The sequence below is a fragment of the Taudactylus pleione genome, unplaced genomic scaffold, assembly GCF_031769625.1.
Source record: "Taudactylus pleione unplaced genomic scaffold, aTauple2 ptg000454l, whole genome shotgun sequence".
Lineage (NCBI taxonomy): Eukaryota > Metazoa > Chordata > Amphibia > Anura > Myobatrachidae > Taudactylus > Taudactylus pleione.
In genome coordinates, this window is record NW_028284856.1 from 9,428,529 (window position 1) to 9,441,823 (window position 13,295).

Sequence of the window (13,295 nt, forward strand, 5' to 3'; positions counted from 1 at the left end):
CTATTCTGAAGATTTCTGAAGATTCTGTTTTCTATATATAGTTTTAGCATTATCTAGTTATTCCTATTTAGTTGACAAATTTAGCTGGTGCATTAAGTTCCTGGCGCCATCAATGGTACATTTAGCTAGTGCTTTTGATTTCATAAGCCATTTAGTAATTTTTGAAGTGTCCTGTTCACTTTAAATATATGTGTCTATGATCTTAAATCAGCACTACTTAGAGTTTAAGTCCTGGTGGAAGCCGAACACCAGTGAATATAGGAAAAGGGGTTGTCATAGGTGAAGGACTCAGCAAATTGGTTCTGTAGGTTCAGGATGACAGTAGGCACTCATAACAGAATAATGCCCTATATCTATAAAATGCCCCAGGCTGTCTCTATGGATCCTTTCTATGAAAAAGTAATATGGATATTATAGCTGAAGGCTTACTTTTTTTTATATATATTTATCTGTTACTTTTGCATTAACTTGTGGACTGAACATTTCTAAGTGGTTATATATATAACAGACACTTGAATATCTGTGATTTTTATTGGGGTACCAAACTCTAAATATGGCATCATCATAATAGTGTTGATTGAAGCTACTAAATGTATTTGTCTATTTTATTTATAGATTTATTAATGTTCTAACCTTAGTTTTTAATTTATTGTAGTTGTTGTGAAGTGCTTAGTAAAATCCCTTCTGTCACTTTAGGTACAGTAGATATCTGGGAAAGTTTGTTACATATTCAATCCATATAAATTTTGTGTATGTACATAAAGTGTGCAGTAGATAGATTCAAACATATTAATTTCTGTTTCTAATGCTACTAAAGTATTGATTGTAAAGATTTTAAATTATTTTTGTGATTATGTTTTAGTTTTCTGATATCTATCTATCTATCTATCTATCTATCTATCTATCTCAGCTGATGTTTTGGTTCAATTTCACTTAAAAGGTGACTGCTATACAGTTCAATGTGATTTGTCAAAAGCAATGGGGAAATGAAATGTTATGATAATTTGATCTACTATTTTATGTTAATACATAAAAAATAAAGCATTGTTATGTCATTGTGCAGAGAAATTGTGTTATCAATAGCAACTACAGTACTCAGATATTTGCTTTCATTAGTTGACCGAAACTAGTAAATCATTGGATTTTGTGCCTATATTCAGTTTGCTGTAGTGTTGACCTGTGAGTGCCCTGTCTGCTTTCCTTGCACTAGACTTTTCACTGGGTCTGTTCCTAGTTGTGATATTGATATCATTTCAAAATCAGCCTTGCAGCATTTCCTAAGTCTGAGCTTTGCTAAATACTACCCATAAAAGCATCACTCACCCAGTTCTATTTCAATGGTGGATTGAGTTTACACCATTAAAAATTATCTCTATAATTCTGCCAGAAGCGGCACAATCCAAGTTAAGCAAGTCTAGTTAATCCAAAAACACTAAAGCAAGATATGTGTACATTCTTAAATGTTACCTTGTGTGGTCCCACATTACATATGAGCTTTATGTGTTTAACTCTGTGTGCTTCAAGAACAGATATATTGAACATTAAGTTAAGGAGTCAACGGAAATCATTTTAAATACAATCAGAGAAATAAACTGTAAGGAGATTTGGGTAGTCATTAGTAAAGGAATTAAAGGTAGTAATTAGTTTTGTTAGTTGTACCCTATATAATAAATTCTATCAATGTGTAAATTAATTATCTTGTCTTCTCTTAGAAAAAGATTATAGTTTTATAGTTCATTATTGATGGTCTTGTGTGAGTAATGTGTAATATAGTTACACTAACAGAGGGAGACATGATGGAAACCATGTAGATATCTGAAATGGGAATAGTTGCATCTTGCAGTAAAATTAATTATTGAGTATTGAGTAGAGAAACAATTCTACTTAATTACTATAAGATTCTGATTTTCTAGATGTAGCTCTGTCCCTAAATTAGTTAAAATTCAAATACTGTTCATAAGACTAATAAGTGAGATCAAATGGAGAGACACACAGGTACTGTACATGTGTGGTTGGCTGCCAGATGAAGTACTCGAGAATCTATATTGGTGAAGATTGGTTCTAGAACAGTGGCATAACTAGGGTATTTGGAGCCCAGGGCAAGTTAAAAAATGGGGCCTCCCCAAAGTATGTGCGCGTGGTGAAAAAGTGGTCATGGCCACAGGGGGCGTGGCTATTGGAAAATGGGGACGTGTTAACATGACACACCACCATTTCTCATCACTCTGGGAACACTCATTTCCATTCCATAGGCACCTTAATGCCCCCAGTAGTGCACTTATACAGTGGCCACAGTGGTACACCCTTATGCGGTGCTACCAGTAGTGCACTTTTATACAGTGCCCCAGTAGTGCACCTTATACAGTGCCCCCAGTAGTGGTCCTCCTATGCGGTGCCCCCAGTAGTGCTACTTATACAGGACCCCCAGTAGTGGTCCCCTCTATGCAGTGCCCCTTACATATATAGTACAAAGATACACACAAAAAAACCCCAAACGCAATTCTTACCTGAATCCCCGCTCCTGTGCCCGCCGTCGTATGCTCCTCCATCCTTCTGCTCGGCACTATGGGAGAGACGTCATGACGTCTCTCCCATCAACCACTGTGGGAGCTCATGAGTGAGCTCCAGCCTGGCTCCGGCCATGGGTTTAGCAGTCAATGAGAGTCTGTCTGACTTTCATTGGCTGCTAAAACAGAAACACTGCCGCCGGGTAGTATGAGTGTACTATCTGGCGCCGGTGTGTTTGTTTTACTGAAACCACTGTCCTGGACTGTGGCTGGTGGCAAAACAGGGCGGTCCGATGTCGCTCAGGGCACGTGCTCCGGCTGACCCCCCATTGTTACGCCACTGTTCTAGAACAAATGCTGTAGAGTCCAAGAGGTATATTTACTAAAGTGACAGTTTTTAGAAGTGGAGATGTTGCCCATAACAACAAATCAGATTCTAGTTATTGTCTTCAAGAAGGTGCCAGTTAAATGGTAAGTAGAATCTGATATGGGCAACATCTCTATGTCTACAAACTCTCACTTTAGTAAACATACCCCCAAGTCAGACAAGGTCATACAATTCCAAAAAGAAGATGTGGAGACTATGGGTAGTTTCTATGATAACACTCAATGCCTTATACAGTAGGACCTAGATAAATGTAGTCATAAAGGTTATGTTTTCACTATTGTCATATTGGTTTGTGCACCATATGTTACCACCCTTTGCTTCTTCTACGAATCAATGTGCTATGAATTAATCGATAGTTAGTAATGTAGCAAAGATAAACTGATTTCCTCATATCTTTCAAGAATGAGCAGAAGAAATTTATCCTAGATCTAACTATATACCAGTCATCTACATTCAAACCAGCTGACAATGGGATGCATTTGGTAATATGGCAATTATAGGAAAGAATAAAACAAAAAAATCAGACAAGGAACATTATAAACAGTAATAAACATATCTGGAGGAAGGAATAGCCAGAGTATGGGGAATAAGAAGTATTATTTGCATTAAAAATATTCCTGAATCTTGAACATTTCTTAAAATAATTCTTCTCTCACCTAGACCAGGTGAGCTCCCTTTAAGAGATTCTTATAGATCGGGCACCTAAAGCCTTAATAGACAGAACACATTCTTTAGATTCTCTTGAGAATGTGGAGAGACTCCTGATGGAAATAAAACAATTCATAAAATTTTATTTTGTTCATTGAGCACAAACAATAAATAAAATTCATAAGTCAGCATTTACTACAGACACAATTTTTTATTTTTAATTTTAAGCTTGCAGTTTTGGAAAATCGTGTACCATCTACTCTAATATACCATCTATACCATCTACTGTATATATGATCTGAGAGACTTTAAAGGAAAAGATAAATCATAAATGGGGTTTTCCTTTTAGTTTGATGGTGTATCATGAAGCAAGTATAAAACTTTTTGAGCCATATGTATCATTAATCACAAAAAAGACCTGGTGATTTTCAGACTTTTAATACGTTATCGCATCTCTGAATTTCATTTTCCTTGCCATATGTATCAATTTTGAGCTGACTTAAATGAAAATGTTATTAACTATTGCTTTTGTGATTTTTTTTCCTGTTTTTTTTGTGATTTTATAGTATGTAGGTGAAATTAGCTGGTATAATTTCTGTCCTTACTTTGTTCCCCATACTCTGGCCATTGCAGCCTCCCAGATACAGTATGTTCATTACTGTTTATAATGTTCCTTATCTATTCCTTTGTTTATTCTTTCTTATAATTGCCATAATATTTTATTATCAAATGAATCCCATTGCCAGATGGTTTGAATGTGAATGTAGATCTAGTATAAATTCTTCTGGACATTCTTGAAAAATTCTGAGGATATCAGTTTGTCTTTTCTACATTACTAACTACCGATTAATTCAAAGCACATTGATTCCTGGAAGAAGCAAAGGGTGATAACATGGTGCACAAACCAATATAACAGTAGTGAAAACATAACCTTTATGACTACATCAAATAACATATTTTCAGAGAATATGCTGATTGTATTTGTATTTTATGTGATCTGAAGAAGATGGCTAATGTGTACCAAATATAAAAACAGCACATTAGGGACAATTACTGAAGGACCAGGTAAGTATGGTAGTGATCACTTTCATTGTGATTAATAATAATTGTTTTCTCACAGCGCCGGAGGGGGGGGTCACTCATCACGATGGGGGGGAGGGACGACTACTGGCGGATTAGCACAGTGCTTGAAAAAAAAACATTTAATAACTGTCCACGGCTGCAGGGGGGGTTGGCAGGCCCCTTAAAGCTTGGGGTCCTTGGGCAACTGCCCAATAAGTCCAATGGAGAAGACGGCCCTGATCACCACTAATCACATTCCTACATAAGACTAGCGCAGAGCTCCATTGTGCATTTCAGTTGACTTAGTAGGGACGGGGTAACCTACAAGGTCGTGCAGCTGACAAATAAGAACCCCATTACCAAGTGCAGCGCAGGTTTTCTCCTTGAGTAACACAGGTATACATGCTCATGACACTCCCATGAGACCGAAAAGATCCATGTTCTCACATGGTCACTGCCCAGTTACCACCTAGAAACGCCCATTTCACAGATAGCGTGCTCCATTGATGGATCAATACATGTGCACCAGCAACTACATCCATGTGCATATACCTAATACGGGCAATGCGCAGATGCTAATTTCTTTCTTTGGCGCATGTGCAGTATGAAGATATCAGCGAGATCCATCCACATTTCCACTTGTGTCTGACTCAGAATTAGGCCCTATTTTCCAATGCAGTGGTACATCAGTGAAACCAGCTTGCTGACACTCCAGACTTTACTCTAATGCCTTTCTTCTCTGACTCTGCTGTGGACTAAAGAGAAAGTGCCCCCCTGTAGGTGTTTCTATCTGCCACTTTCACAAGTCCACATTGACAAATGGCTGGGGAGAGTGTCAGGACCATAGGGACTGCCCGGGGATATGCCCACATGCTACCTTTCTGTGACAGGTACAGGGGTGAAGCTTGGAAGAGGAAGAACCGAAGAGCAGCAGGAGCAGTAAGACACCAAACTGGAAGAAAAAGGAGCAATCCAGCTGCAGAAATGAAGGTAAGCGGGTTGGTTGTTGAGGTTACTCGGGGCTGGAGGCTGGAATGACAGGGGCCAGGAGGGGAGACTGGATGACAGGGGCTTGGAGGGGAGACTAGATGACGGGCCTGGAGGGGAGACTGGGTGACAGGGGCTTGGAGGGGAGACAGGATCACAGGGGCCTGGAGTTGAGACAGGATGACAGGGGTCTGGAGGGGAGACAGGATAACAGGGGTCTGGAGGGGAGACAGGTGGCCGGAATGTTGGGGGGCTGAAGGGGACACGAGGCTGGAATGACAGGTGGCTGGAGGGGACACAGGGGACTGAAGGCTGGAATGTTGAGGGGCTGGAGGGGACAGGAGGCTGGAATGACAGGTGGCTGGAGGGGACACATAGGGCTGAAGACTGGAATGATGATGGCTGGAGGGGACATGGGGCTGAAGGCTGGAATGACAAGGGGTTGGAGGCTGGAATGATGGGGGCTTGAGGGTACACAGAGGACTGGAGACTGGAATGACAGGGGACAGAGCAGTGGATGCTGGAATGACAGGGGGATGGAGGGGATGCAGGGGGCTGAAGGCTGGAATGAGAGGGATCTGGAGGGGACAATGGGCTGAAGGTTGCAATCACAGGGGTCTGGAATGACAGGGGCTTGGAGGGGAAACAGGGTCCAGGAGGGGAGACAGGATGACAGGGACCTGAAGGGGAGACAGGTGGCCGGAATGCTGGAGGGTTGGAGGGGACAAGAGGCTGGAATGACAGGTGTCTGGAGGGGACACAGGGGGCTGAAGGCTGGAATGATGAGGGGCTGGAGGGGACACATAGGACTGTAGGCTGGAATGATGAGGGCTGGAGGGGACAAGGGGCTGAAGGCTGGAATGACAAGGGGTTGGAGGCTGGAATGATGGGGGCTGGAGGGTACACAGAGGACTGGAATGACAGGGGACTGGAGGGGCACAGAGCGGTGAATGCTGGAATGACTGGGGGCTGGAGGGAACACAGGGGGCTGAAGGTTGGAATGAGAGGGGGCTGGAGGGGACACTGGGCTGAAGGTTGGAATCACAGGGGTCTGGAGACTGGAATAATGTGGGGCTGAAGGGTACACAGAGGGCTGCAATGACATGGCTGGAGGGGACACAGAGGGCAGGAATAACAGTGCTGGAAGGAACACAGGGGGCAGAAGGCTGGAGGGGACACAGGGGGCACATTTCTGGTTGAACTTCTGTTGTATGATGATGACATTGATTATATTCCTACACAAACAGGCATCTTCCGGACCATGTGATCTTCAACGTGAATAGTGACTACTGATTGAGGACACTGTCTGCCCATGGAGGATCAATTTCTTCAGACGTTCCCCATTGCCGAGAAACCACTATATGGGTAAGGTGAGTTTTTATTTAGTACAAACAAAAACAGTATTGATTTTTTTGTCCTTTTAAATGGGGCACCAAAGGAATTTTCACCCTGGGCTCTACTTGCTCTAGAACCAGCCCTCATATGACACACAAGGTCCCCCTCCTACAGGTGACTAAAACCGGATTAATGAGAAGTCTGAGGACACAGGCGACACGTACCTCACTCACAGGGGTCCCATTGGGATCCATGATGATGGACGGATTGCCGACACGGTGGCAAGCACATCCTTGCCACCACTGCACATACACACACACACACCCCCCACTAAAGCAAAAGTCTACATCCGCCTCTGATTATAAGGTACATTTATTATAATCTTGAGCAAAGTTGACATGAATAGTTTTATTATTTTTACCCTGCTAAAGTATTTGTTTTTACACTGAGGCGGTAACCTTAGAGAACTGTATGGATTGTGCTGTTTTGTGTGGAGTAACCTTATCCAATGGGACATATCCCCTACTAACTATTCCAATTCTCATTCCAATGAGATAGGCGTAAAATTTTTCTTGTTATATCAAAATATTTGGAATATGTTATTTAAGTTTACTAACTCTACTCTCTTGCCAATAGTTCTTTTTTACTGTATTTAGCAAAATCTCAACACAGGGAATCTAATTAAAAGCCTTAGAACTGCTGCTTCAGATCTCTATGAGTACTACTTCTACAAAGAGAGCCAAACCAGCAAGGAAAGTGATTGGCAGAGATTTTGTCCTCATTAGAAAAACACTGTGGAATATGCAGACAACATAGCAATAAAGGTTGCTTTTATAGCACTATAAAACCCTAGACAATTAGGGGCTGATGCATAGTTGCACACAACTCTGTTTTGTTTGTGTATCTCGTAAGGCTTAGCACTGCGCATGCTTTGTAGTCAAGCATATGCAACTATGAGGAGCTATGGGCAATTCAGGCATGACTAAGGGTCTGATTCAGCAAGGATCACATTGCAGAACTGCACGCAGGCAATGCGATCCTTGCAATCATGCAAATGCAGCAGGAGGTGTATGACACCCCCTGCTGCATTTGCGATCCCAGCACTGTGGCGGAGGTCACAGTGCTGGGATCAGCATCGCGGCCATCGGTGGTCGATGTTCATGATGGTGGGCGGTGCCGGGCGCTCAGCCAGTAGAGTAAGCTTACTCAGGCTGGCCGGCTGGCGAGCCCAGCAGACTGCGTACATCCACGCAGTCTCTGGGCCAGCAACTCCCGGAAAATGGGGCGGACATGCCTCAATCAGGCAGAGGTATTCAAGGGCTAGCATGCGTGTTAGCAGGACCCAATCTGCACACTCGCAGAATGGGTCCTGCGAATGCGCAGATTCCCGATAATCATGAATATGTGTGCACTGCTGAATTAGCCTGTCAGGACTGCGACTATTTCAGTACATAAAGATAGATTACTTTTTCCAAAGTTCATTTGTGGTCGTTGGAGGAGCTATCCTGCTTGCTGGCGTTCTTCACATACAGGGAATAGAGAGTTAAAGTGATCATCTGTTTCCAAGGTGTTGTCAGGTTGTGGCATTCCTAGATTGCTCATTATTTCAAACCTGATTCCATTTGGGTCACATGTTCTGAACTTCCTATGGATCACAGACCTCTAGTATAAAGCTTGTTACTAACTGTGTCTCAGTGTCTGTGCAACGTTACTTTCAGGTCTTTCTTGGACTCCTGCCAAATCCCTGCTGTGCCTGTGGGTTGCTGTGGACTTTGCTATATCTCCGCTCATGTTCCAGCTAAAACTTCTGATGCCAGTTACCAGCTGCACTACAGAGCTCAGCATAGCCATTGCTATTGTTTTTGCTACATTGCTGTGGTTTCACCTTTTCCTGCACGATTTACTTTGCCTGTTGCCTCTCACTCCTGTGGACATCGAACCCATCTTCGTTACAGTTGTCAACTGCACCATTACAGTTATCATCACCGCATCATGGGGCTCAACCCCGTTCTGGATTCTAGTCACACCGCAGGGCTCAACCCTGTTCCAGAACTACACCTCTTCACAGGGCTCAGCCCTGCTTCAACCTTCATTGCATAGTGGGGCTCAACCCCGCTCCGGATACTAGTTACACCGCCGGGCTCAACCCTGTTCTGAAACCACACCACTTCACAGGGCTCAACCCTGCTTCAACCTCCGCATCACATGGCTCAACCCTGCTTCGACCTCAATGCATCACAGCGCTCAACCCTGCTCTGACCTTATCGCATCACAGGGCTCAACCCTGCTCCATCTTTCACCGCATCACAGGGCTCAACCCTGCTCCGTCATTCACCGCATCACAGGGCTCACTCTGCTCCGGATCTCCATCACTACAGGGTTCCACCCAAGTGAAGCTCCTCTATACCATCCTGAGGTGTTAACCTCATACTGGAATCGGGGTTCCCTGGCATATTAACCTTTCTGTGTTAAATATTATATACTCATTATTGCTTATGTGAACCTCAGTGTTGTTGAGACTTTATGTGAGACGTTACTATTATATTTCTCCTGTGAATAAATTCTATTTACTTTATTCCATGCTATCGAGATTTCATGAAAAGGTCATTCCTAAAGCCACCCCAGTTTATTGTACTTAGTAGGCCTGCCTCCTCCCAGGAGTCTCAAGTGTCGGCAGCCATGACAGTTTGCACAGACCTAAAAATGAATTCGGATCTGGAACAGGTTACTGGGGTACAGGTGCTTCAGGGTTTGACTGCTCATTTGGAAGTACAGGAAAACACTCAAGTTCAAATTTTGCAATGTCTACAGGATCTTTCTACACGTTTTGATAAACTTAAGATTCCTGTTGCAAGTACATCAGGGGTTTCTGCTTCTCCTTTATGTTTACCGACTACTACCTCTTATGATGGTAATCCAAAAACATGTAGAGGATTTCTCAACCAATGTGAGATTCAGTTTGAATAGTTACCTCAAAGTTTTGCCACCTCTCATGTTAAAGTGGCTTATATTATGTCATTACTGTCTGGTGCTGCTCTTGAGTGGGCCTCTCCTTTATGGGAGAGAAATGATGCCTTAATGTCTAATTACCAAGCTTTTGTTTCAATTTTCATAAAGATATTTGATGAACCTGGAAGATCAGTGGCCGCATCTGTGGATATTTTGCGAGTAAAGCAAGGAACAACTCAAGTTCGTCAGTATGTGGTTCGTTTTCAAACTATAGCTGCAGAACTTAAATGGAATGATGAGGCATTAAGAGCAGCATATTGGAATGGTCTCTCTGAGAGACTTAAAGATGAGTTGGGGACTCGGGATCTTCCTGAGAATTTGGATGAGTTAATTTCATTGACTATTAAAATTGATCTGCGTATGCGAGAACGAGGGGCTCAGAGGAACCGCTCTGAGTGTTCTAAAAATTCTCTTCCCCAGTCTCGCTCTTTTCATAGTACATCTGATGAGCCTATGCAAATTAATAAAGCTAAATTGTCTGAAGTTGAGAAGCAACATAGGAGGCATTCTAATTTGTGCTTGCATTGTGCATCCTCAGAACATTTCTTGGCTAATGTCCAATAAGGCCGGGAAAACGATCCTCCCTAGTTTATGGAGGGGAAGTCAAACTAGGGGCACTTTCTGAAGTTTCCCCCAAAAAGGATTGTTTAATTTCTGTAAACATTCCTGATTTTGGTTCTTCGTGTCAAGAGTTTTCTGCATTGCTAGATTCTGGAGAAGCTGGCAATTTTATTTCATTGTCTTCGGGTCAGAGATTAAAAATTCCTGTTGTTAAATTAACCCGTTCTTTTTCCCTTTCTGCAGTTAATGGGACTAGAATTTCTAATGGATATGTTACGCATCAAACAAAGTCTATGAAGTTGAGGGTAGGAGCTTTGCATGAAGAAAGTTTAGAGTTTTTGGTATTACCCATTTCTATGTATGATATAGTTCTTGGTTTACCATAGTTAACTCTTCATAACCCTCATATTGATTGGACTTGTTCTCAAATTCTTTCTTGGAGTCCTAAATGCAAATTAAATTGTTTGATTTCTGTGGTACGATTGGCTGAAGTGAAAGTAGATGTTCCACCTTCTCTCAAACAGCCTTATCATGAATTTGCTGATGTCTTTTCTGAGCAGGCGGCAGACGAACTTCCATCGCATCGTCCCTGGGATTGTCCTATTGAACTTATTCCTGGTAAAATGCCACCCAATGGTCGAGTATACCCTCTCTCTGTTCCTGAGACCCAAGCCATGTCGGAATATGTGCAAGATGACCTACGAAAGGGGTTTATCAGGCCTTCTTCATCTCCAGCTGGAGCGGACTTCTTTTTTATAAAGAAAAAAGATGGTGGTCTTCGTCATGTATCGACTTTAGAGGTCTAAATGAGATCACGGTAAAAAATAAATATCCTTTGCCTCTCATTACAGAATTGTTTGACAGAGTTAAGGGATCTCGACTGTTTACTAAACTTGATCTAAAGGGAGCTTACAACTTGATCAGAGTTAAAGAGGGTGATGAGCGGAAAACTGCATTTAATACGTGAGATGGCCATTATGAGAACCTCGTCATGCCTTTTGGTTTATGTAATGCTCCTGTGGTGTTCCAGGAGTTTGTGAATGAAAGTTTCTGAGATATACTTTATCAGTTTGTTATTGTTTATCTTGATGATATTTAGATTTTTTCCAGGAATCTTTCTGATCATCGTACCCATGTTAAGAGGTATTAAGTCGTCTTCGAGCTAATAAGCTTTATGGTAAGGTCTCCAAGTGTGTTTTTGAAGTCCCAGTAGTACCCTTTTTGGGGTATATCATTTCTGGTTCCGAACTTCAGATGGACCCAGAGAAGTTAAAGACTATTCAAGATTGGGTTTTGCCCACTTCATTAAAGTCTATTCAGAGATTTTTAGGCTTTGCCAATTATTACAGAAAGTTTATCAAGGCGTTTTCAATGATTGTAGCTCCAATTACTGCTATGGCAAAATAAGGGGCTAATCCCAAAGTGTGGTCCCCAGAGACATTGGATGCCTTTCAGACTCTCAAAGATGCATTTTCCGCGGCCCCCATTCTAGTTCAACCTGATATTGAGAAACCATTTATGCTAGAAGTGGATGCCTCCACTAATGGAGTTGGGGCTATTTTGTCTCTAGTGGCTGCAGATGGGAGAACAGTGTCTTGTGGATTCTTTTCACTAAAGTTTTCTAGTGCTGAGAGTAATTACTCCATCGGGGACCAAGGGCCAAATGTAATTGGGTGTCTGTTTTTGGTAAATTGCGAGTTTGGTGCTAAACTCGTAATTTTTCTCAACTCTCCAATGTAATAGGCTGTCTGTTCACTAAAACTCGCATTTTTCAGAGTTACTAAAACTCTCCATTCTCAAACTCGCATCCAGATGTTTTCAACTCGTCCAATGTAATAGAGTGTCTGTTTCAGACTCGCAAAAAAAAGATTACCAAAAGTCCCCAAATAATAGATCTGCTTCAGGCTAGCGAGTACATCCTGAGCAGGTCAGATTAACACAGAAACATGCACATATCCATGAGATATGTACATGTTTCTGTGTGTACTTATGTTAAATGTTATAAAATAAAAAAAAAATGACGTGCACCCCCTCCCCAAAAGCATAACCAGCCCCGGGCTTTATAAAGCCTGTTCTGGTTCTAAAAATACAGGGGCCAAAATGCGTAGGGGGCCCCTGTATATTAAGAACCAGCACAGGGCTTTGTTGAGCTGGTCCTGGAAAATCAGGGGACAAAACGAGTAGGGGTCCCCTGAAAATTCCTGAACCAGCACCGAACTCTTTCTAGCAGGGGGATAATGCCACAGCCAGGGAAAACCTTTCACCGGTTTCCCCGGCCAAAGCATTATCCCTGACTGCTAGTCAGTCCAGGCCGGGGATCCCTGGGGAGTTGGGTACCCCCCCAATAAAGGGGTACCCCTCTCCAGGGCACCCCAGGCCTAGACTGATAGCCCAGGGCTATCCCCGGCAACCTAGGGCGGTGGGTGCCGGGTTGATAGTGTAAAGTGAAAGTGTAAAATTACATTTACCATATTGTCTTTATTTGTAGAACCACAAGTACCAGCAAGCCTCCCCTGCATGCTGGTATTTGGAGAACCACAAATACCAGCATGCGGGGCATTACGGGCCCGCTGGCACTTGTAGTTCCACAACTAAAGAAATACGTAAATAAACAAACTTACACCGTGAAAGTATAATTTTAATAAAACATACATGCACACTCACACTCACACATACTCACCTATTATCCGAAGTAATCCATAGGGGTGTACCTGAAAAAAAAAATCCATACTCACCTCTCCTATGCGTAGATCACGACCTCTTCTCCAAGTAGGCAATCCAGGGGTTAAAATAAAAAA